Source organism: Herpailurus yagouaroundi, unplaced genomic scaffold, assembly GCF_014898765.1.
Source record: "Herpailurus yagouaroundi ecotype Mexico unplaced genomic scaffold, PumYag 197, whole genome shotgun sequence".
Lineage (NCBI taxonomy): Eukaryota > Metazoa > Chordata > Mammalia > Carnivora > Felidae > Herpailurus > Herpailurus yagouaroundi.
Genome location: NW_024412428.1, coordinates 1811017 through 1837798, shown reverse-complemented (window position 1 = coordinate 1837798; position 26782 = coordinate 1811017). Strand labels below are relative to the sequence as shown.

The 26782-nt window shown below is 39.6% G+C and overlaps 1 long non-coding RNA gene across 3 annotated transcripts in view; it reads right to left on the bottom strand.

Moving 5' to 3' along the window:
- Positions 1–5936: 5936 nt before the first annotated feature.
- The window catches only part of LOC121012729 (uncharacterized), a 29934-nt gene continuing 9088 nt past the window's right edge, over positions 5937–26782 (bottom strand). For 2 of the 3 annotated variants that reach the window (XR_005782257.1, XR_005782256.1), the window contains exon 4: positions 5937–5976. This is a non-coding gene — a long non-coding RNA (uncharacterized LOC121012729). Of the gene's footprint in view, positions 5977–16628; positions 17812–26782 lie in introns of those variants that run through there. The other variant, XR_005782258.1, reaches the window with a different exon arrangement.

Here is a 26782-nt window from a genome sequence, read left to right as displayed (position 1 = left end):
CTTTAGAGTCAAAGACACCTGGAATAGAGGTATAACAGAGGCCATGGAAGAACTGAGCGAAGTGGTCTGGAGATTGGCAACAAGTCTGAACTTAAAGGGAAAAGCGAGCTATCACAACCCAGGGTCACTTGGTGGAAGCTGGACCCATGGTGGACCGGGTAGAGCCACGGCAACCAAAGAAATGCCTGGCTTCTCCCCTCCTGCCAGATTCCTCCTGGAGCCGTCTTTTAGCCCGGCCAACGTGGAGGCCACCTGACATGGGAGCAGTGTGCGAGGTCAGCACAATGGTAAGGATCCGAGTGTAAACAGGCCCACAGCTGGCCACAGGAATGTAACATGCCCATATAAGCTGGGCAACCGTGGTCAAGTTACCTGACCTCCCAGGAGTGCAATGGGCCTCTCTAGAAAATGAAGATTACACATCTGGGTTGAATAACTGCACGAGGTCACGCAGGTAGCCTCTCGCACAAACCAGGCACTGAGTAGGCACCTTCTAAGCATAGTTTCCATCTCTTCGCCCGGTCCTCTGCTATCTAGGCCGCTGGTGTTCCTGTAGCTGCCCCACAATCCCAACACTACTGGAAACGATGGGTCCACACATTAGCAATGTCTGAGCTGAGCATTTTCCCACAGTGCACTGCGATTAACTGCCTCCATGACTGCAGACCTCTTCGTCACAAGACGGCTATCGCTGTCACGGGTGAGTTAGATCAGTACTAGAGAAAGGTAGCTACCACGGGGTACCGCAAAACAGTGTCCAATAGGTGCTGAAGGCAGGGCGCTGGTCAGTGTAAGGACCTGCTCACCATACTGCTCGGAAAAGCGATGCCACTACTGATTAGACAGACGTGGAGGTATGAGGTGTAGGCTGGCCCCCAAAATATTGCTGCCCCTGCCCCTCGGTTGGCGGCCACAAGCTGTGGAATTGATCTGCCCTCCCTTCCGATGGGATATCCACGAGAGGAAAGATTTTCTGAAGGTATTTTCATGAACACATAGAGCATTTATTTTTATTTCACTATTTTTAAATGATTTTTAATGTTTATTTATTTTATTTTTCAGAGAGAAAAAGCATGCGTGGGGGAGGGGCAGAGAGAGAGGGATAGAGAGATTCTGAAGCAGGGGCTAGAGATAGAGAATCTCCGAAGCAGAGATTTCCGACCAGGGGCTCGAAGTCACAGACCATGAGATCATGACCTGAGCCAAAGTCAGATGCTTAACCAACTGAGCCACCCAGGGACCCCGAGCACTGTTTTTTATCATCAGTCAAAAGCAGCAGGTTCATCTTCTGGTCACCTTTCATCTACAGAAACTGGACGCACATTACATAAGAATCAATCAATAAAAAAGAGGTAAGAGAAAAGAAAGAGTTGAAGGCAGGAAATGTAGTTTCATGATTATTTGGTAAGAAGTAAACAAGACTGCCAACATTAAACCTAACATGGCAGGCTTTGGTTTTGCTAGTCATATCTAGAACGCTGAATTATTAAAGCCTAATAGCAAGATGGTGTTTAAAAAAAAAAAAAGAGGGGCGCCTGGGTGGCACAGTCGGTTGGGCGTCCGGCTTCAGCCAGGTCACGATCTCGCGGTCCGTGAGTTCGAGCCCCGCGTCGGGCTCTGGGCTGACGGCTCAGAGCCTGGAGCCTGTTTCTGATTCTGTGTCTCCCTCTCTCTCTGCCCCTCCCCCGTTCATGCTCTGTCTCTCTCTCTCTGTCCCAAAAATAAATAAACGTTGAAAAAAAATTAAAAAAAAAAAAAAAAGAAAAAAAAGAAAAATTTTTATCTGGAAGAAAGTACTTATCTAGGAGTCAGTAGACCTAGGTTCTATCACTACATCCAGCACAAAAAACGTCAAGTCTCTGGATTCATTTTATTTCCTTTGTAAAATTAAAGAGTTAATAAATAATTTTAAAAGTTTCTTCCAGGGGTGCCTGGGTGGCGCAGTCGGTTAAGCGTCCGACTTCAGCCAGGTCACGATCTCGCGGTCCGTGAGTTCGAGCCCCGCGTCCGGCTCTGGGCTGATGGCTCAGAGCCTGGAGCCTGTTTCCGATTCTGTGTCTCCCTCTCTCTCTCTGCCCCTCGCCCGTTCATGCTCTGTCTCTCTCTGTCCCAAAAATAAATAAACGTTGAAAAAAAAAAATTAAAAAAAAAAAATAAATAAAAGTTTCTTCCAAATCCAAAATTATATAACTCCTTTATTCGAAAAAGAGATTTCAAATTTCACCTTTCACTTTTAACAACTCTGGTTTTATTTAGCAATATATTGTCTTGTTTTTATCGTGTGTACACAAACCAACTATTATCCCACTGATAGTAGGAGGAGGGTTAGGTTTAAAAGAAGCAATTTGTTAGTAGTGTGGTTCCCTGACTTTCTCTCCGGGAGGGAGCACAGTACCAGAGTTAAGAAGGAAGAACTGGAATAGGACTCTCTATGGGCAAATCTCGGAGCCTCCTTCTTCTGTGCAGTCAACGGAGTGACCGCCCTCCTTGGGCTGCTGGGAAATTAAATGAGCCCATACATGTTAAGCGTGATGTCAGGGGCCAGGCATGTGGCATCAGTTATGTTGACCATTATCACACCACCCTTAAGTTCTAAGAAGAAACTTGTTCTCTTTGTTAGTATATAAGAAATTTGCAGCATCTCATACCAAAATTTATCATTAAAAAAGAGTATCTTAAAATTATAAGGTCAATTAAATCGCCATTCAAATATTACTGAATATAATGGGCAAATGAGTCTTTTTCCCTTGTTATTACTACAAATATTAGAATAATAATATTTTTTTTTCCATTCAGATAGCACTTCTATTCCTAAAGACTTTGGTGTATTTTTCCTAAGTGTTTTCTTTAAATATCTTGACTATAGGAAATAATCCCAGTTAAAATGTAATGTGCTTTAGAGGAAATAATCATTATGATGTAGTTTTACAATCTTAAACTTTATTAGGGAAAATTTATATACCCTTTGTCATCTTCAATATTATTTTTAAAAGCATCACATTTTAAGGTAGATTTTACTATTAATTATTATTATTGTCAATAATAATAATAATTATAACCATTAGCCATTGGCAGCTGCTCAGAGAAGCTACTCAATAAGCTTCTTTGAGTTTAGCATTTTCATGCAACATATAATTTTAAACTACTGAAAATAGATTTAAACACTAGTAATTCTATATTTGTTTCCTTAATAGTGTTGTGACGTAATAGATTTCCTTCCTATTTAAGTTGTTTCTTCCAGCTGCACACACTGCAATTATTCAAAACTCTGGAATTCACATTAGACTTAGATACAGACATTCTGGTAAATCTTACTCAAGTTTGGAGTCAAATGTATCAATTAAAATTGTTAATCTTGACATGTTTTATTATGCTTCTTAATTCAGCTTATTTCCTAGCCTAGAGACAAAAGTATATATATTTTCACATTATAACAACATCTTAAAAAGAAAACTATCAATAAAAGAAGTAATAAAATTAATAACTCTAATAAGAATTTAAAAGACCTAATTCCACTAGTGTTACACATCCTAAACATTCTAGAATTGATCGTTTCATCTGAGTACAGAGTATCGATACTCACCAGAAAGGAATCCAAAAGTGCTCAACTGTTTCAAAGGATCATGGTGAAATGACAGTAATATGTGCCTTAGAAAGTTTTCCAAAAATCATTCACCTTCCTCAATCCTATTTAACTTACATTTCTTTCAAATATCTTCCTTTATATTTTTATATAGTACTCTGTGCTGCCTCTATCCAAACTCATATCCACCATATTCTATTTCATTACATTTAAAGAATACAAGTATTTGCTTTGGGGTAAATAAAACTAGGCAATTATCTCATTATTTCATTCACCTCATCAAAAGTAGTCAGAGTTTTTAAAAACTCATAGTAGTAGAACTTGTGACATCATCAGATGTCATCGGGCTCTCAGATCTTGGTGCATGTAAGAACGAGCTGGGAGCTTCCCATCCCACAGAGTTGCAGTCTAGATAGTATGAAAGGCCCTCTCAACGTGCAACAAGTAAATTCTACATCAAAAGCCATTTTTGACACATTGGTGGCCTCTCGGGAATTAAGCTGTGGCAGTCATTATCAGGGGTTACCAGTATCTGATTCTCCTTTCCTTCTTGGGCCTGTGGAAGATCGTATTTCCCAGGTCCCTTGCGGCTGGAGGAATCACATAACTCCCTCCAAAAATATGAGCTGGATGACAAATGTCGCTCTTGAGTTGACAGAATAAATGTTTCATATAAAATTCTCTCTGCTCTCTTTTCCATTTACATCATGAAAGCAGGGGCTTCACGTTGACACAGTAGAACCATAAGAACAAAGTAACCTGGGCTGCCTGAGGACAGGTGCCCTGGTGATACATGTACTGTGTGACCTGCATCAGTCTCTATGTGGGTGAGAGATCAACTTATGCTGTTTCAAAAGACTGAGATTTTTGGAATTGTTTAACACAATGTAGCCTAGCCTATTCTAACTGATTCATAACATAAACTTACAAGGAAGAAAAATACACAGTGAGTTATAAACATGGGTAAAGTGCTGTGTTGCATGGCAGTAAATATTACATATCAACCTAGCCATGATGAAGGGAGGAGAGTTGAAATAAAGGCATGAGGATTTGGCCAGAGACTCAACAAAGGTCCAAAGAAACCCCTATCTTCCAAGAAGAAACAAATATCCTCAACTGAGGTCCCCAGGGTTTCCACACATTAACCGACTAAATATGAATTCTCAATCAAAAATCATAAATCAGGGGTGCCTGGGTGGCACAGTCAGTTAAGCGTTCAACTTCGGCTCAGGTCATGATCTCAGGGTTCATGAGTTCGAGCCCCGCATCGGGCTCTGTGCTGACAGCTCAGAGCCTGGAGCCTGCTTCCGATTCTGTGTCTCCCTCTCTCTCTGCCCCTCCCCCACTCATGCTCTGTCTCTCTCACTCTCTAAAATGAAAAAATGTTTTAAAAAAAAAATTTTTTTAAAGAAACGAAGGGGTCAACCAGGCAATTAAATAAGAAATTAAAAGATATATGGAAACAAATGAAAATGAAAACAAAACAGTCCAAACGCTTTGGGATGTAGCAAAGGCGCTCCTAAGAGGAAAACACGTTGTAATCCAGGCGTATCTCAAGAAACATGAAAAATCCCAAGTACAAAATGTAACAGCACACCTAAAGGAACTAGAAGCAGAACAGCAAAGACAACCCAAACTCAGCAGAAGAAGAGAAATAATAAAGGACAGAGCAGAAAGAAACAATATAGAATCCAAAAAAAAACACAGTAGAACAGATCAATGAAACTAACAGGTGGTTTTTGAAAAAATAAACAAAATTGATAAGCCCCTAGCCAGAATTCTCAAAAAGAAAAGAGAAAGAACCCAAATAATAAAATCATGAATAAAAATGGATTTATCACAACCAGTCTCTCAGAAATACAAGGAATTATCAGAGAATACTACGAAAAATTAGATGCCAACAAACTGGACAACCTGGAAGAAATAGACAAATTCCTAGATACCCACACACCACCAAAACTTAAACAGAACAAAACAGAAAATTTGAACACACCCATAACTAGTGAAGAAATTGAATCAGTTATCAAAAATCTCCCAACAAATAAGAGTCCTAGGTCAGATGGCTTCCCAGGGGAATTCTACCAGACATTTAAAGCAGAGATAATACCTATCCTTCTCAAGCGGTTCCAAAAAATAGAAAGGGAAGGAAAACTTCCAGACTCATTCTATGAAGTCAGCATTACTTTGGTTCCCAAAGCAGACAGAGACCCCACAAAAAAGGAGAATTACAGGCCAATATCCCTGATGAACGTGGATGCAAAAATTCTCAACAAAACACTAGCAAATCGAATTCAACAGCATATAAAAAGAATTACTCACCATGATCAAGTGGGATGCATTCCTGGGCTGCAGGGCTGGTTCAATATTCGCAAATCAATCAATGTGATACATCACTGTAATAAAAGGATAAGAACCATATGATCCTGTCAATAGATGCAGAAAAAGCATTTGACAAAATACAGCATCTTTCTTAATAAAAATCCTCAAGAAAGTCAGGATAGAAGGAACATACTTAAACATCATAAAAGCCATATTATGAAAAGCCCACAGCTAATATCATCCTCAATTGGGAAAAAACTGAGAACTTTCCCCTTGAGATCAGCAACACGACAGGGATGTCCACTCTCACAGCTGTTGTTTAACATAGTGTTGGAAATGCTAGCATCAGCAATCAGACAACAAAATGAAATCAAAGGCATAAAAATTGGCAAAGAAGAAGTCAAACTTTCACTTTTTGCAGATGACATGATACTGTACATGGAAAACCCTAAAGACTCCACCAAAACGCTGTAGAACTGATGCATGAATTAGGCAACGTCGCAGGGTACAAAATCAATGTACAGAAATTGGTTGCATTTCTATACACCAATAATGAAGCAACAGAAAGAGAAATCAAGAAACTGATCCCATTTACAATTGCACCAAGTACCATAAAATACCTAGGAATAAACGTAACCAAAGATATAAAAGATCTGTATGCTGAAAACGATAGAAAACTTATGAACAAAATTGAAGACACAAAGAAACGGAAAAACATTCTATACTACCCAAAGCAATCTACACATTCAATGCAATCCCAATCAAAATTACACCAGCATTCTTCTTAAAGCTAGAACAAACAATCCTATAATTTGTATGGAACCACAAAAGACCCCGAATAGCCAAAGTAATACTGAGGAAGAAAACCAAAGTGGGAGGCATCACAATCTCAGACTTTAGCCTCTACTACAAAGCTGTAATCATCAGGACAGTATGGTATTGGCACAAACACAGACACATAGACCAATGGAATAGAATAGAGAACCCAGAATTGAACCCACAAATGTATGGCCAACTAATCTTTGACAAAGCTGTAAGGAGTATCCAATGGAAAAAAGACAGTCTCTTTAGCAAATGGTGCTGGGAGAACTGGAGAGCAACATGAAGAAGAATGAAACTAGACCACTTTCTTACACCATTCACAAAAATAAACTCAAAATGGATTAAAGACCTAAATGTGGGACAGGAAACCATCAAAACCCTAGAGGAGAAAGCAGGCAACAACCTCTTTGACCTCAGCTGCAGCAACTTCTTACTCAACACGTCTCCGAAGGCAAGGGAAATAAAAGCAAAAATGAACTATTGGGACTTCATCAAGATAAAAACTTCTGCACTGCCAAGTAAACAATCAACAAAACTAAAAGGCAACCGACAGAATGGGAGAAACTATTTGCAAATGACATATCGGATAAAGGGTTAGTATCCAAGATCTATAAAGAACTTACCAAACTCAATGCCCGAAAAACAAATAATCCAGTGAAGAAATGGGCAGAAGACATGAAAAGACACTTTTCCAAAGAAGACATCCAGATGGCCAACAGGTACATGAAACGATGCTCAACGTCACTCATCATCAGGAAAATACAAATCAAAACCACACTGAGATACCACCTCACGCCGATCAGAGTGGCTAAAATGAACAACTCAGGAGACTACAGATGCTGGCGAGGATGTGGAGAAACGGGAACCCTCCTGCACTGTTGGTGGGAATGTGAACTGGTACAGCCACTCTGGAAAACAGTGTGGAGGGTCCTCAAAAAGTTCAAAATAGAACTACCCTATGACCCAGCAATAGCACTGCTAGGAATTTACCCAAGGGATACAGGAGTGCTGATTCATAGGGGCACATGTACCCCAATGTTTATAGCAGCTCTTTCAACAATAGCCAAATTATGGAAAGAGCCTCAATGTCCATCAACTGATGAATGGATAAAGAAGATATGGTTTATATATACAACAGAATACTACTTGGCAACAAGAAAGAATGAAATCATGCCATTTACAGCAACATGGATGGAATTGGAAGGTATTATGCTGAGTGAAATAAGTCAGTCAGAGAAAGACAGATATCATATGTTCTCACTCACTGTGGATCTTGAGAAACTTAATAGAAGACCATGGGGGAAGGGACAGGGAGAAAAATAGTTACAAACAGAGAGGGAGGGAGGCAAACCCTAAGAGACTCTTAAATACAGAGAACAAACTAAGAGTGGATGGGGGGTGGGGGAGAGGGGAGAATGGGTGATGGGCATTGAGGAGGGCACTTGAGATGAGCACTGGGTGTTGTATGTAAGTGATGAATCATGGGAATCTATCCCAAAAAACAAGAGCATACTTTATATGCCGTATGTTAGTCAATTCGAGAATGAATTATATTTTTAAAAATAGTAGGTAGGTAAGTAAGTAAGTAAGTAAGTAAGTAAGTAAGTAAGTAAGTAAATCAATAATGAACCATGATCAAGTGGGATTTATTTAAGGAATTCAAGAATGGTTCAGTATATGAAAACTATCAATGTGATATGCCACAAAAATAGAATGAAATGGGAGGAACCACCTGATCATTTCAATTGCTATAGAAAAAGGATTTGGCAAAATTCAATGCCCCTTCATGATAAAAACATTAAACAAACTAGGAATAGAAGAAAGCTACCTCAACATAAGTAAGGCCACACATGAAAATTCCATGGGAAACATCACACTCAGTAGTAAAAGTTAGGAAGCTTTTCCTCTAAAATTAGGAACAAGGCGAACATGTCTACTTTCACCACTTCTATTACACAGTACTGGAAATACTAGCCAGAGCAATTAGGCAAGAAAAAGAAATAAAAGGTGTCCAAATTGGAAAGGAAGGAGTAAAATTATATGGGTTTCCAGGTGATATCATTTTAATGTAAATCCTGATAAATTAAAAAACTGAGTATTTTTAAGTTCCCCTAGTGTAGTCCGTAAGACTACATTCAATCCCATGGCCCTGGGTTCATGATCTGAGCCAAAATCAAGAGTCAGACGCTCAATGGACTGAGCCACCCAGGTGCCCCTCTTTTCTAAAATAAGCATCTATGTAGACCATAAGACAACACTAGAGGAACTTATAAAAGATATATTCATGAGAAGGAAAATGATCTCAGAAAGGGGGACTGAAATGCAGGAAGAACTGGGCAAATAACTTGCCTAAAATGCAGGAATATCTTCTGAATCAATAGTAATGTTTGATTTGGAAAGATAAGGCTAGAATAAAATGTTGAATAAAAACAAGATAAAAATTGGGACAAAGTGATCAGAGCTAAAGTGTTCCAAGGACCCAAGTTGTCCAAAAGAGGGCTAAAATATTAACTTTAAATGTTGATAAATAAGTATGTATAAGAGTTCAACTATGAAAATTGGAGGTATCATTTCCAACCAGTATTCTTTTTTTTTAATTATCAGTATTTAAAAGGCAAGAAAGAAATAAAAAAACATAGGAAAACATAGTCAAATAGACAGCACCAAATAAGATTATTGAAACAAATTTAAATATGTCTATAATCACAAGAAAACCTGGTGAACTAAACTTGCCAGATAAAAGGCAGGCAAAACCTAGCCATACGCTATTCATAAAAACCAAAACATAGGGGCGCCTGGGTGGCGCAGTCGGTTAAGCGTCCGACTTCAGCCAGGTCACGATCTCGCGGTCCGTGAGTTCGAGCCCCGCGTCCGGCTCTGGGCTGATGGCTCAGAGCCTGGAGCCTGTTTCCGATTCTGTGTTTCCCTCTCTCTCTGCCCCTCCCCCGTTCATGCTCTGTCTCTCTCTGTCCCAAAAATAAATAAACGTTGAAAAAAAAAAATTTAAAAAAAAAAAAAAAACAAAACATAGAGATATGGAAAATTTTAAACTAAATTTTACCTCATTTTTACATATGGAAAAAGACTTCCAGGAAACTAATAAGCAAAAGATAGCTAGAGTAGCTATATTTATTTCAGACAAAAGATATCCTCTGACCACAAGCACTATTAAGGATACATCATTACATGACGATAAAAAGAGTCAGTGCACCAACAAATTACTACAATTCTACAACTTATATGCCTCAAAACTAAAAAACAAACAACTACTGCTTGAACTACAGGAAGTAAGTGACAAATTATTGTCATAAGATGTGTATATTGATTGGAAGAGTTCAACATATTTTTCCCAAACGTGAAATAAGACAAGTAAACAAAAAAGCAATAGCAACTACAGCTTTGAAAGAATTTGAAAACACAACAAATAAGCTTGACTTACTGGACATATCTAGAACAGATCCAATAACTACAGAATGCACATTTTTCTCAAGCACAAAGGGAATATTTACAAAAATTAATGCAAAGCAAGTCTCTACATTTAAAAGAAATAGCACACAAGTCTCACTCTCTAAACACAAGAGAAGACATAAACAAAAAGATAAACAAAAGGCCCTATATTTGAAAATTAAAGCAAAACTTCACAAAATGTGTCAAAGAAGACATCATAGTGGAAAATTTTAAATATTTGTAAATGAATAATAGAAACACCATATTTGAGCAGTGCCTGAATGGCTCAGTTGGTAAAGCATGCAACTTGAGCCCCACATTGGGGGTAGAGTCTACTTAAAATAAATAAATAAATAAGCCACATATGGTGAAATGAAAAAAAAAAAAAAAAAGAGGGGCACCTGGGTGGCTCAGTTGGTTAAGCATCCGACTTGAGCTCAGGTCATGATCTCACAGTTCATGAGTTCGAGCCCTGCATCGGGCTCTGTGCTGACAGCTTGGAGCCTGGAGCCTGCTTCAGATTCTGTCTCTCTGTCTCTCTCTCTCTCTCTCTGCCCCTCCCCTGCTCATGCTGTTTCTCTCTCTCTCTCTCAAAAATAAATAAGCATTAAAAAAAATAAAAATAGAAAACAAAATGAAATTTAAAATTAAAAGAAAAAAGAAACACCACATTCGAAAACTTGTAGGCGTATGGCAAAAGCAGTAATTCATGAATATTTAAAGACTTAGATGCCTAATTTAGAAAAGAGGGGCACCTAGGTGGTTCAGTCATGATCGCAGGGCCATGGGATCGAGCCCCATGTTGAGCTTTGTGCTGAGCGTATAGAATGTTTAAGATTTTCTCTCTCTCTCTCCCTCTGCCCCACTCCCCCATGTGCTCTCTAAAATAAAAAAAAAGAGAGAGAGAGAGAGAGAGAGAGAAAATAAAGATGAAATCTAAGTATATACTTAAGAAGTTAGTAAAAAGAGGGGTGCCTGGGTGGCTCAGTCATTTAAGCATCTGACTCTTGATTTTGGCTCAGGTCATGATCTCACGGTTCATGAGATCGAGCCCTGCGTCAGGCTCTGCACTGGCAACACAGAGTCAGCTTGGGGTTCTCTCTGTCCCTCTCTCTGCCCGTCACATGGGCGCATGCATCCACTCTCTCTCGAAATGAAAATAAACCTTTTTAAAAAAAAAGAAAAAAAGAAGTTAGTAAAAAGAAAAAAAGATAAACAGAAAGTAAAGTAATAAAAAGGAGAGCCAAAATTAACTCAATAGAAAAACAAAGAGGCTAAGAAAGAAACGGTGCCCTAAGAAGTGTCAGATTCCCTTAATCAGTAGTCTCAAACTTTATCTTGCAACAGAATCATGTGGAGGGCTTGTCAAAACATGGGTTGTTCAGAATCATCCCTGAAGTTTCTGATTCAGTAGGTCTAGGATGGGCCCAAGATTTTGCATTCTAACCAACTCCCAGGTGATGCTGATGCTGCTGGTCCAAAGATTAAACTTTAAGAACCACTGATCTAAGTTAATGTCTTTAAATCCTAACCAAATTAACCATAAAAGTACTTTTAACTCTACTCATAGAAGACAGATAACACATACGTATTTATTTACCTTCTCTCCACTCTGAGACTCTGCTAAAATGTAAACCTACATAATAATGAGACCAAGAGTCCATCAGCAGATAAGAAATCACAATAAAGTTCTGGAAGAAACCAAATGGAGTAATGGTAGCAAAGTACATGATGAAGAAAACCACAACTTTATTGGAATCAAAAGTCTACTGAACTACCCATGATAAACTCTAAACAGGACCAGAATCAGTCTAGCATATGTGACATCAGACAAATAGAAAATCAAGGAGAAAAAAAAGAGAGAGAAAATAGCAAAAGAAAATTATCAGTGAAATACACAAGAAAATAATTTGGTTTCAATTAATTACCTTAGGATCTACTCAGAGAGATACATATATGAAGATGACAATTACAGAACAACAGTCAAGCTGAGTAGCTAGGAATATAAGGAAAGATTTTACAAACCAGTAGAACTTGACCTTGTTCTTAAAACCACCATATTTGTTATATGAGTGGCAAGAGTTTGGCTTTTTTTTTTTTTAATAATTTTTTTAATGTTTATTTATTTTTGAGACACACACACACACACACACACACACACACACACACACAGAGCATGAGTGGGGGAGGGGCAGAGAGAGAAAGGGAGACACAGAATCCAAAGCAAGCTCCAGGCTCTCAGCTGTCAACACAGAGCCCGACACGGGGCTCGAACTCATGGACCATGAGATCACAACCTGAGCCAACGTCAGATGTTTAACCGAGTCACCAGGTGCTTTTGGCTTTTTTAATTTCCTTTTTAACGCTTCATCTTCCAAGTAGCTTGCACCATTGAGGAGTGTCAAAGGTAGGTTACAAACTTATTGAATTACTAAGAGAATTGTTCATCTTAAGTATTTTTACAAATTATAATTTTAAACATATTCATGACTTTAGTAGGAAAGCAGGAAAAGTAGATGAGAAAAGTTTTATTTGCAGAAGATATTAAATAATGCAAATATAGTCAAAGCAATATAGTTTGACTCCAAAGACCACGGAAATCCAGGAAAACCTGGACTATACTACAGCCTGTAGATATTTGACATTAGGAAAGATTCAAAATAAATTTGTCAACTTATAAGGAAAAAATGTAAGGGATTAATTAACTTTATTAAAGCATTAATAATAAATATTTAGTTTTAAGTTGGGTGTTTATATTGCTTTAAATCTTGCTCTAAGTCATATATCATTCTTGTATGCAATATCATAGAACAATAGAGGAATATTAAAAATAATCTAGCCCTTACATTTTACCAGTAAGGAAAAGGAGACCCAGAGGTAATATGTAAACCCATTGTTGTGCTCGTATATTCTAATAAAGAATTTAACTTAAAGAAAAGCCTTAATTGCAATTAATTTTTATGTGGTAGTGTAAAATTAAGTTTAGCTTATTTAGCAAGAAGTGTTTGACCATTCTGGGAACAAACACTCAAATTGCAATGGTTTTTAAGTCGAATTCAATACAAGTAAAGTTTCATGTATGCCAGCTTTGCAAATGGAAAACTGTCATGTGATTACAGTTGAGTTTGAACTGCGCAGGTCCACTTATACATGGATTTTTCCCGATAAATACAGTACAGTACTGTAAATGTATTTTTTCTTCCTTATGCTTTTCTTAATAACATTTTCTTTTCCCTAGTTTATTGTAATACAGTATATAATACACATACAAAATATGTGTTGACTGTTGATCAATAAGGCTTCTCGTCAAAAGTAGGCTATTAGTAGTTAAGTTTGGGGGGAATCCAAAACGATACACGGATTTTTGACTGTGCAGGGGCTGGTGCCCCTAACCCCTGCATAGTTCAAAAGTCAACTGTACAAGTATTGCATCATAATCAGGGTCAGTTTATCACCTTTACTGGTATTTTTCTCCCCAGAGGACATTTTCTTAGACATCTATGCGGTCATCATACTTTTTATACTTTTTAGGAAGAAATAGGCAGAGAGTACATAGCACTTTTGTCTTTTTATTTTTTTTTTATGTTTATTCATTTTTGAAAGACAGAGAGAGACAGAGCACAAGCAGGGGTGGGGCGGAGAGGGCGGGGGACACAGAATCCGAAGCAGGCTCCAGGCTCCGAGCCGTCAGCACAGAGCCCGACGCGGGCTCGAACTCACAAATGCGAGATCATGACCTGAGCTGAAGTCGGATGCTCAACCGACTGAGCCACCCAGGTGCCCCCATAGCACTTTCTTCTGAAGTTCCAAATACCTATCGCATTCAGTCATCATCCCATTTCTGAAGTCTCCTTTTTCTCCTTCACATTCTTCTATACTTCTGCTAGGGTTGCAGTGGGGTGTGCAAATGCAATCCTTGGCTTCCTTCATTCTCTAGAATTTATTTTGAGAAATTAGGTAGATTTTCTGGTTAGTCATCCTCCAAGAGAGCTGGTTTTTATCGTTCTCCTCAACAAGAGACCAGCCCACCCAAATGTTTTGGCACTTATGTTCATGTTTGGAAGTTCTTTCCTGCTCAAGAACTGCTTGTATCTCACGTGGCTCCCCGATATATCTGTGTTCATCCGAACTGCATTCCTGGTCTCCACGCATCCTGAGTATCTTTTCTCTCTCTCCCACCTCGTAACACTTCTGTTGGGTTGAACACTCACGAGATACTTGTATGCTAGTGCCATCTATTGTTGAAAAAATATATGTGAATATGACTCTTGCTAATGGGACTAGAAATTGGATTAAGATTGGCTTTAAGACTACCAAATGATAGAACCACAATTTGGTTACAAAAACACTCATGGAGTAGGAGAGGATACTTAAGCGGTTGTATTTTATCTTTGTCTTTATGTAAGATTTACAAAGGCTGTTTTCATTTTCCGCCATATTTAATCGGACTAATTTTGTAATCGTAGTTAGCATAAGCACACATTCCAAGCATAGAAAAGACAGTAAGATTCAAGTGAAAAAACAAGTTAAATAATGAAATGTATCTCTTATGTATATACAAAATTGTCAGTGTTACAGTCAATTGAAAACTTTAAGGTATTTTGTATTAATTGTAAACCTTTAACCATAACAACATAAACATACTTGGTAATTTTTCCATTTAAACTCCAAGAATTGACTTGAAATAAAATTTTCAAGATATTATTTTAAAATAAAGCTTCTCGGGGCGCCTGGGTGGCGCAGTCGGTTAAGCGTCCGACTTCAGCCAGGTCACGATCTCGCGGTCCGTGAGTTCGAGCCCCGCGTCGGGCTCTGGGCTGATGGCTCAGAGCCTGGAGCCTGTTTCCGATTCTGTGTCTCCCTCTCTCTCTGCCCCTCCCCCGTTCATGCTCTGTCTCTCTCTGTCCCAAAAATAAATAAACATTGAAAAAATAAATAAATAAAATAAAATAAAATAAAGCTTCTCTTTGTGGCTGCCTTCAAAATTCAAACAGAACACCCCATAAGACACATTTCCATTCCTACTCTCCCTACCTAGGAACTAAAAATGTTAAAAGTTTAGAAAATAAGAATCATAAAGGAAAGATAAAAGATACTAAGATTATTTACAATCTCCTGTGATCCTTTCTACTTTGGGTTCCAAAAGAATCAACAACAGGAATGTCGTTGGAACCAGAAGGTAATGACTAGCCTCTAACCCAGCAATGCCTAACCAATCTTTAACTCCTAATCTTGAGCTCATACGGTTTTGGGTGACAGTTAGGCCAACTTTCCTCCCAAAGAAAAAATGACTTTTGAACTATCTCAACAGATATCTGGTCAATCATACTTTCCTTGAGCACTTCCTGAGTGGGAAGTCTAAGGCCTCCTGAGGAAGCCTGTTCCATTGTGGTAGGGAAATAAAGTGAGGAAATAAAGTTAAATAAAACTAGAAATGCCTCCTAAGTGACTAGAAGGACTTAAGCATAGAGGACAAAATCATTTTCCCGTTAACTGACTACCCGCACAGCTCTCTATTCTGACTGCTGTATCCGAACGTTAGGATGATAACACTTTTATGTAAGTATATTCCACAGCCTTTCAATGATCCATTATAAAATATAAAACCCGCCAATAACAAGACTCCCTTCAATCAACAAACGATTCTTGAAATTAGGCCCTTTTCCCCCCTTGAATCCCTGTCTTTTTTTTTATCACTTAGTGACAAGACACTTAGTGTTTTTCTCCTTTGTACATTTTTTTCCTCTTTAGACACAGTTATGTCTGATAAATGCTAATGCTTTTGTTTCTAAGTATTTCTCCAATATGATAAATGTACTTTCAGTGTGGGTACATGGTATTTCTATGGTATTATAAAGGCTTGTCTAGATTTCTCCCTAAAATCCATTCTCCAGTAAATAATAGTCATCCCCGAGCTCAAGAATATTCGCTCTGACTGCTCTCCAAAACTCCAAACATGCATTCTCACTACGTGCTGTACTTTCCAACATCAACGTTTCAAAATTACCACAAGACCAGAACAGAATGTTGACTCCCTTCCTCACCACATCCCTCCTCCCTGTGTAAACCTGCCTCTTTCATGGCACCACCAAGATTCCAACTGTTCCGTGTTCTTCCTCATCTTCAACATCCTCTTGACTCTGCTTCTCGCTCGGGCTTCTCATCCTCCTGTTCTCCATATCCTCTGCTCCTTCCCTTGGTGGGATCTTTTGTGTTCTGACTTCTACACTGTTTCAGTAACTTCCTAACTGATCTTTCAGTCTTCCAATGAGAAACTGTGATGATTCTCCATTAAAATTTTTTTTTATTAACGTTTATTTATTTTTGAGACAGAGAGAGATAGAGCATGAATGGGGGAGGGTCAGAGAGAGAGGGAGACACAGAATCCAAAACAGGCTCCAGGCTCTGAGCTGTCAGCACGGAGCCCGATGCGGGGCTCGAACTCACAGACTGAGATCGTGACCTGAGCCAAAGTCGGACGCTCAACCGACTGAGCCACCCAGGCGCCCCGAGTGATGATTCTCCATTAAACACAGAATGAAGTCCAAACCCTTCCATCTAAAATTCAAAGGGAAATCCTTCACTTTTGGATCTTTAAACTTCTTTTCAGCTTTACTTTCTACTTCGCTTCCCTTTAACCATACCCTATAGTTGTTGGTGTCCTCTCAGAACATACCGTGCCCTGTCCTACCTCAACACCTTTGCTCAAGTATTCTTTCAGCAATAGGTGCTCGTTGACAACGCTCTCCATTCTTGAATTCCCACTGCAAACTCCACTACCCCTTCCAAGAACACTCCCGGTTATAATTAATCCCTCTTTCCCCAAATACTTGGAACCTGTCTGCAGCATTCATCACATTTTACCTTCTATCAGAGTCACGTATATAGGAATCTTTCTCCCACCAAACTGGGAACTTCTTGAAAACAGGGACTGTGTCCTATTTATTTCTGCATCATTTACAATTTGAGCAAAATTCTTTATTCATGGTGGGTACTTTATATTTGCAATAAGAATGAACAAAAGTCTCATGAAAATCAGAGCAGACTAAACTATAACATGAGTCAGCTCTTTAAGAAATGTTAAGAGATATCCTTCCTGTTTCCTTAATTTGTTTTGATGTGTACATACTGATTAACAAGATGCTGTTAATGCTTCCACTGTGTGCCCTGGGAATTAATAAAATAGGACAAAGGATTTTAGAAAATGGATTCAACCAAAATTTGGTTGATATCAAGCAAAAGAAATTTACAAAACCTGCCCTATCATTTGTCCTCAGGATGCTAGATTTAGGTTGTTTTGTTTGTAAAAGATAAAATTTCATAAAGCACCTACAACCTAACAGGGAATATGCAAGCGTCCTCTGGAAGTTCTTTGATCACATAATATATTTCTTCTTCACTTTGGCGCTCAAAGGAAAGGGATGACAGAGAGATTGAGCGGAAAATGGAAGGGTGGGGGAGAGAGAAAAGAGGCAAGTGGAAGGAAGAGTGGTAGGAGAGAATAAAAGGCAGAAGTAACTTAAAAGGACTAGAAGTGATTTATAATCCGTTTGGTGTCCAGTGTGCTCATCACTCTGCCCTCTGGCCCCGGGTTGTCTTTGATCTTCCTCACGGCTCGTCCCATCCGCTCCCTGAAGAAGCTGTAAGGACCAAGGGTCAGAGTAATATTATTTCTTCTCTTGTTGAACCCCGGGCTCTCCTTGTAGTCCTGCTTCCTTGCTACTTTTCTTGGGACTAAAATCAATGACCTGCATATATATGCATGTGCATATGTACTCAAAGCGGCTGTTGTGGGTTGAACTGTATCCTCCAAAAAAATGTTCCAGTCATAATGCCCAATTCAGGTGACCATGACCTTACTTGGACACAGAGTCTTTGTGGACATAATCAAGTTACGACGAGGTCATAGGGGGCTAAAGTGGACCCTGGTCTAGAGAGTAGTGTCTTTAGAGCAGAAAGGAGAAGGAGATGGGGACACAGAGGCACTGACACACACAGAAGAAAGAGCCACATGGTGATGGAGGCGGCTGCATGCTGAGGAACACCAGGGATTACCAGCAAGCACCAGAAGGTGGGAAGAGGCCAAAACGAATGCTTCCCTAGAGGGAGCACGGCCCTACTGACACCTTGATTTCAGCCTTCTCGCCTCCAGATCTGTAACGGAATACATTTCTGTTGTTGTGAGTCACTCCGTCAGTGATAATTTGTTATGGCAGCCCCAAGAAGCAAATACAGGGACTAAGGCTATTGAGTAATCAGAGAGGATCTTAAGACCAGAGAAGAAAAACTATTAAAAGTTCTCTCCTCCTAAGACAGAAGTTCATCCATTTGGCCCAGATTGCTAAACAATGTGTTTTGCTCTACTTAGAAAATATTTTGTAATATGAAGTTCAGCCTGGTTAGTTTCATTTTATAATGCTTAAATTCTCAACCAGAAGAAAGAAGCTGTCACTGAAAAAGAGAAAAAAGCCTAAGAATCACAAATGCCTGGCACCTAGTAGATGTTTAATAAATACTTGTTGAGGGGCACCTGGGTGGCTCAGTTGGTTAGGCGTCCGACCCTTGATTTCGGCTCAGGTCATGATCTCACAGTTGGTGAGTCTGAGCTCCATGTTGGGCTCTGCGCTGACGGTGCGGAGCCTGCCTGGGATTCTCCATCTGCCCCCTCTCTTTCCTCCCGCCCCTCTCAGAAATAAATAGACATTTAAAAACCTACTTGTTGAATGAATGAATGAATGAATGAATGAAGACAGAATAACTAGACAAGGCTGTTAAGACATAAAAGCAGGGCATCTGAGCCTGATATCTGAGCACTTTCACAAACCGAGCTAACACAAGAATGCCCACGTACCACTGGGGAGACACAAAATCAAGAGTAGTTCGTGTAACGTAAAATATATATAAAGCACTGCAGAAACCACCGTGTGCTGTAGCAAATAAGTGATTTCCTAGGTGGATGGGTTCTGGGATGAAACTGTAAAGTAATGTGGTTTGCACACGCTACTTATTTAAAAAAAAAAAAAAAAAGGTAATGAGTCAAAGGAATTGGTTATGATGTGAGCACCTAATTTTATCTTTCTTTTCCCTGCCCCCCCCCAATTAAACCTGCCCCAGCCCATTCTTCTCCTTCAGTCTGAATGCTTGTATCAAGCAATCACTGTCTAATTATATATTTCTTCAATAACTTCCAGCCTTCACTCAAAAATCAAGTTTTCCTTCCTTTTTTGCCCCTTATAGCCAATAGAACTTTCCGCAAAGATGGAAACATTCTGTGTCTGCACTGCTATCCAATGCACGCTTCAAATGTATCTAGTGCAACTACAGAACTGCGTTCCAGTGTTTTACTTAATTTTAGTTCATTTCAATAGCCACAAGGGGCTAGCATCTACTGTATGGGCTAGCAGAGCTCTAGACTATTTTTGAGGAAACCCCAGTCTTTTTCGTTGCTTCCATCACCCTCTGCCTCACCCTCAAACTCTGGTCTGAGGGGGAAAGAGTTAATAGCTAGCCATCTACATACACTCTGTCCATCAGCCTTGAAACCTGCAGAATGTTCCCAGGCATTGAAGAGACTGCCTGCCCCTGCTTTGCCTATGAAGTGGCAAGTATTTGGGGAATTGATGAAGTTGCAAAGAAAGCCATCATCCAGCCATTCTGATAATCCATCGCCGAAAAGAATTTTATCACAAGACTGAATGATCCAGTTCCACCTGGAATTTTCATCTGATATTTCCAGCCAGCTATGATAATGACCATCACTTGGCATGTCTTAACACCCACTATGTACTGAGTGTGGTTTTCTACGTGGTATAAAAAAGCAAAAAAGGGACTGAAAGGGGGGGGGGGCGGGGCTTTCCTCTAATTGGAAAAATCTAACATTCACAAAAACTAATATACATATTTAAAAACCAGATATTCAAGACGTATTTATTTGTTGTCTTCTGTTCCATATTTTTTTCACCTGGGGCCTTAAGCGCAAGCTCTCTAAGGACAGAAACCATGCCCTTCTTAGGACACTAAGGGTCTCCCATTCCTAGTCTGAATCTCAGCTGCCACATCAGGATCTCTTGGGAGCTTGTTAGAAATGCAAGCCCACCTCATTACTATGGAACCCAACCTGCATGGTAATGAGACGCCTGGCTCATTTGTTCACACATTACAGCCTCCAAAACGACTGATCTAAACTATTCAGCATAGGCCACACCGATTCCAATTAATTTTCGTGCTTGTTAGGAATGATGGTAACAGACTGGTCTTCAGCTGGCATTATATTTTATGGGATATTTAAATTATTTGGGAAAAACTTGTCAATTGACTATCACAATTTACACTTGAGAGTAGTATACTGTTGTTATAGAAAGAGCGTTCAATTAAGACCAGAAAAATCTGAATTTTCTCTTCTTGACTTTGTCATCATCTTGTGATGTAACTTTGGGCAAGCCATTAATTTTGTTAGGTTTCAGTTATTTTGTTTTTGTTTTATTCATTACTTATTCATTTAAATATATAAAACGAAGGTTTTCTACCAGTGGCTCCCAAACTGAAATCGTTAGAATTTCACAAATGAGTAATGATCAGACCTCAAATAAGTCTTTGTATATATAAAAAAGACTAATACTGGAATCACACATTCAACCATGATACGGTTACCCAGAATTTGCTCTTGAGCTAATTCAGTGCGTCCCAGATTAACATCAAGATTTAAGCTGTCTCAGACACACGAGGAATTCTCTTATTTTAAAAGACTTCCGGAATTGCTATGGAACTGATAGTTACCAGTCTTCACTGTAAACGAACCTAAACCCTTCCATCCTTAAAGCTGTAGTTTGAGCCTGATTCCTCAAAGTCAGCGGAGATGAGGGACAGCTAGTCCCTCTGTTCTGAAAGAAGCCTTTCACATATATGTTACCAGGGATTAGCTGGCAGTTAGCTTGGGACAAGGCCCTCCAGGAAGGACACTCTTGCTACTTGCAAGGGCTGTAATGGAAGGAGGAAGTTGAAAGAGACTACAACAAAAGTCATCCACCTAGGGTCAAAGGCCTTTCCAGTCACATACAAAAAGGAGGATGGACACATTTCTTCCTTTGTTCACGCTTTTGTTTGGGTTATTTCTTTTGTGGGCTTTACTATGAGTTTGAGGGCTTTTTTTTTTTTCTGTTCAGCTCCAGTGACTTCTTACAGTCACTACTTTGTAAAATCGAAAGCAGATATGTCCCCAGTAGGGATACCTGAAAAATTTCCAGCGCCTCAATGTTCTAGAGACTTAGGGCTATATTTAGATACCACACCACATTTCAGAGAAAATGCGATTTTCCTTGAAGGGTTTGCTCCCACATCCCCTACTTAAACCAAACATACTTTCAAGTTAATAAAAGCTCTACCTGCCGAGGCAGCAAATCTGGCTATAATTAAAAGGGAGGAAACATTTTACACAAGAAAATGTGTTATTTGGTCAAAGCGTAAATATGAAAAACTGCGAAACGTGATAGCAAGATATAATTTGTATTCCTGCTTTTTATTTACTGAACAAGATGTTGGAAGAAAATTGTCTTAACTATAACTTACTATATTCTAATGCCTTTAAATGTTTCACATAGTGACTGCAATGGAGCCCGTAAAAATAACTTTAAATTCCAATGTCAAGTGAAGCATGGAGATTTGGTTTCATTTTCAAAACTGCTCTGTTGAGAAATACGCCCTAAAAGGCAATTCTCATTTTACTCCGTTATAGCTCCAACAGCTGCAGGACAAAATATAAAATGTATCTAACCCAATCTGAAATTTAGAATTTTGATCTCTGAGGAAAGTATTTTTGAAGAGTCTCACACATGCTGGAAAAAGGATTTAGAACTTTGATAAGGCTTCACAAAGAGAGAAGCACTATAAAATTTTAACAAAGGACTACCTTCTTTTTTTTCTTTTTCCAAGAATGCTTCAGATCTACACTATATAATTTAATACTTTATATACTGTATTACATATGGATTAGCAATACTTTATTCCTAAATTTTACACCCTCTAGACATATCATAGTATCATATTCTGAAAGATACTTTATACAAATTCAAACATTTGTTCACGAAGAAGCAAAGTTTTACACACACACACACACACACACACACACACACACACACGGCATGTGTATTTGTTTTCTGATAATTCACCCATAAAAAAACATGCTTTCAAACACAGCATATCTTTCTGAAGCTGCAGAGAGTTCTTTGAGGAGTTCCCAGTTAATAAGGACCCGGAGCCACAGTCATTTTTCAAAGTCTATCCCAGGGGAACATCACAGACATCACAGGCATCTAGGCAAGTGTGGAACCGTGGAAGTGTGCAGCCTTCTGTCTGCACTGCCGGGCCCTTGCTTTTAGCACAGCACAGCCGCCGTCCCACCTGACACTGGCCGATACCGCTGCGGCCGGCACCTTATCTTCACTCACAAGGACACCTAATTCATCATTGCTGTCATCTTTGAAAAAAATCACGTATTGCAGTATCTGTTGTACTGCAGCCGTGACAGTTTGGATGTCTGCACTAGGGGAAATATACTTAAACAATTCTCATGATAACAAAAAATGTCCCGTGTGCTACCCTCGCTACCTTTCTCCTTTGACTTCACTGAAAGACTTTTAATGAAATTTGCAAACACTATATTTCTGCCTAAATCATAAGTTATTTGACATCTACATTTGAGTGAGGAGTGAAACGGTTCTTGCAAAAACAGTGCAATGTACACTGAGATCACTTGAACTGAAATGTACAAGGGCATAAATGTAACTAAAGTCATGTGTACCATACAGATATACCTACAGTTTATGTCTTGATCTCATTTAGTATAATGTCCCTTTTCCCAACTTCTGTGCCACTGTCACATCTAATTCATTTTAAACTTATAACACTTTTAAATCAACACATATACTGATAACTTAATTAATTAATCAACCAACCAAGAAATATTTATTAAATGTTACTGGAGAACTACCAAAAATCTAGAAGACCTGTTACAAACTCTTAAGGAATTTATATTCCAGTAAAAAATAGAAGCAGATAACAGTAAAAGTCTACATATTTTCAAATGTATTCATAGCAGTTTCTCTACCAAAAAAATATTTGAGGCATGTAACGAAACATTAAAACAGGGATTTATTTCTACGTTATACCAAGAAAGTATGGTGACACGGGAAAATAAAGGTAGAAAACCAGGATAATGTATGTCACAAAACTGAATGACATATAGCAGAATAATATATACAGTCACCACACCAAGCCACAAAGTTGGTGCTGAAGAACACAGCACCGGTTACCAGACACAGAGTGTCTGTGAGATAAAAAAAAAAAGACCAGGCACACTGGTGAGAGGTCTTTTCTTACTGCTGGAACTAAGAGAAAGTTCCCCTCTGGATTCTCTTTAAGAGAGACAATGTGGGGCACCTGGGTGGCTTGGTCGGTTAGGCGTCCGACTCGGCTCAGGTCATGATCTCACGGTCTGTGGGTTCGAGCCCCGCGTCGGGCTCTGTGCTAACAGCTCAGGGCCTGGAGCCTGTTTCAGATTCTGTGTCTCCCTCTCTCTCTGCCCCTCCCCTGTTCATGCTCTGTCTCTCTCTGTCTCAAAAATAAATAAACATTAAAAAAAAAAAGAGAGAGAGAGAGACAATGTGACTTAGTGGGTTACAACTTCCATACTCTTTAAACAATATAAGCGTGAGTTTCATTTTGCTGTATTCTTCACAGTGACGTCAACAAAAGACAAGAAGTAACTGAGAGGTGCCCTGGAGATTTCAGATAGGGAACATTAACAGAGAACCTGTGTGTCACGCAGGGCAATTCATGCCAGCTATCCTAACATCCAAGCACAAAGTCTAGGTCGCTTCACACAAAACAAGTCAAAGCCACACGTAGGTTGTGGGTTTCTCCCGGCCCGCTCTCCTCCAACAGGGGATGTCTCTCTTAGCTGTACCACCTGGAACGCATGGCCTCCATGACCACTGCAGAGGGTGATCCACGCAGGGCATGGAAGAAGGTACACTGACTCTCAACTCCCTTAGCTCAGAATGAACTCTCCTTACTTACACACCATTGGCCAGACATGACGACATGACCACACCTTGCTGCAAGGGAAGCTGGGAAATGCAACTTCCTGTGTACCTGGGCAGAGGAAAATGAAATGAGATGTGGCTGATTTATAACACTGTCTGTGTCACAACTGAGAATGTGAGGCCAGGAGACTGGATTGGATCCAAAATGTACTACACCTGTGATTGTCAAATGTGAATGTACGTAAAATGAAGGACACACAAACAAAATATTACAACTTCTATGTGTTGTGTTATTTTAATCCAACAAAAAGAAAAAACACATACATAAGCAACACATATATGCAGTAATACCCACATGTAAATAACATACTCACTACATAAAATGGCTTCATATCACAATACATGAAGTACCCTGACAAAAGAGTAGGAGCTCTGTGACCTGAAAGAGTGGGCCAGATGCCAACAGCTGCTTACCAGGTTTTGCTACATTGTCAGGTAGTGTAGTTTCTGTGCATCTGGGTGGGGTAGATTACATTACCTAGCATTAATAAAAAATAAGCCTGGGGTGCCTGGGTAGCTCAGTCACATGAGCCTGAGACTCTTGATTTCAGCTCAGGTCATGACCGCGGTGTCATGGGATCGAGCCCTGCATCAGGCTCTACACCGAGCATGAAGCCTGGCTACGATTCTCTCTCTCTCTCCCTGTGCTCCTCTCCCCCACTCACACATACTCTCTCTCTAAATAAATTAAATAAATAAACAAACAAATAATAAATAAATAAGCCTGACGAAAATGGATAACTGGCTTTAAAAGACTCCTGCAAAAGCCAAAAATAGAACATAATAACTAAAACACTAAAATGAATGAAGTAAAAACAGTAGGGCTCATGCTTCTCCTTCCCAACTGTATTATGAAATGAAAACAACTATCTAATCAGACAAAGTCCATAAAAACAAAGCAGTTAGCAATTATTTGAAAAACGGATTTATATTCACTGGCGTTAATGATGAACCTAATCCTGAATGTATATTGTGTCTGGAGATCATTAGTTATCAATGGTATGGGGCCGAGATCATTAGTTATCGACGGTATGGAGCCAATATGAGATTTCAAAACAAACTATCTAGAGCATGAAGACAAGCTTCTATAGACAAATTTTTCTCAGTAATACTCAATCCAGTAGTTAAACAAAATTTTAGTAAATTTAAAGATAAATGCTCAGGGGCGCCTGGGTGGTTCAGTCGGTTAAGCGTCCGACTTCAGATCAGGTCACGATCTTGCGGTCCGTGAGTTCGAGCCCTGCGCTAGGCTCTGGGCTGACGGCTCAGAGCCTGGAGCCCGCTTCCGATTCTGTGTCTCCCTCTCTCTCTGCCCCTCCCCCGTTCATGCTCTGTCTCTGTCTCAAAAATAAATAAACGTTAAAAAAAAATTAAAAAAAAAAAAGATAAATGCTCATGAGGTCCTTGTGAGATTTGTTAATCACAAGACGGAAACCCCAAAACCCACTGAGAAAATCCTTGTTTTTCTTATTATAATAAAAATGACTAAAGCGCTATTCGTTCATTCATCTATCCATTGAATTAATAAGTAGTGACTGAAGTCTGCTAGGTGGTAGGTACGGCTCTGGGCGCCAAGAATAGAAAGGTTACACAAATCAGGAAAAAGGCACTGCTCTCCTGGAGCTGACAATTTAGAGCACTGGTTCTCAACGGGGGCAGAGATTCTGCCCTCTGAAGGCAGTTCGGCAACGTCGTTTTTGCTTTCACAACTAGGAGGGGGGTGCTGTTGGCATCGAGCGGCTGGGGGCCAGGGCCGCTGCTAAAGATGCTGCAGTGCACGGGACAGACGCCCACCACAGAGCGTTATCCTGCCCAGAGAGTCGGCAGCGCCGAGGCTGAGAAACCGCCAAGGCCCAATTTCATAAGGCGTGTAACATACCGTAGAATCTTCGCAGTGCTCTAAAAATGAGACGGAAAGTGATCCTGAAACTGGCGGATCACACCACAGTTTGCCGGACGACTGGCAAGCAAGTAATTTGAGCATCTGTCACATGGAAAGATGAGCTGCACATCTTTCTTTTACAAAACGATGTGTTCCAGATTTTGTGCCCGCTTCTACAAGTGGCCGTCAGTAATGCACACTTAATTAAAAAAACATTTTGTCTTTTAAAGGCAAAAGTGATGTTTTTCACATTGGCCAAGAAAGTGATTGCTTTTTGAAAGAAACGTGTGCTTTGAAAGTTCATTTTGGAAACCACTACTCGGAAACGTCTGCATCACTATGTGATTTGTTCCCCCCAGTGATGTAAGTGTGACCTAGGAAAACTCTTTTATTTACACACTTACAAAGCCTGAACACAAAATGTTCTAACCCATTTGAAAATCTTCTTCTAAATATTAAAGTATAGTTGAAACATAATGTTATATTAGCTTCAGGTGCACAACATAGCGACCTGGCCAGTCTGTTATGCTGGGGTCACCACAACGCCATTAGGATACCATCAACTATACTCCCGGGGCTGAACCTTTCATCCCCTTGACTTACTCGTTCTGTAACTGGAAGCCTGTACCC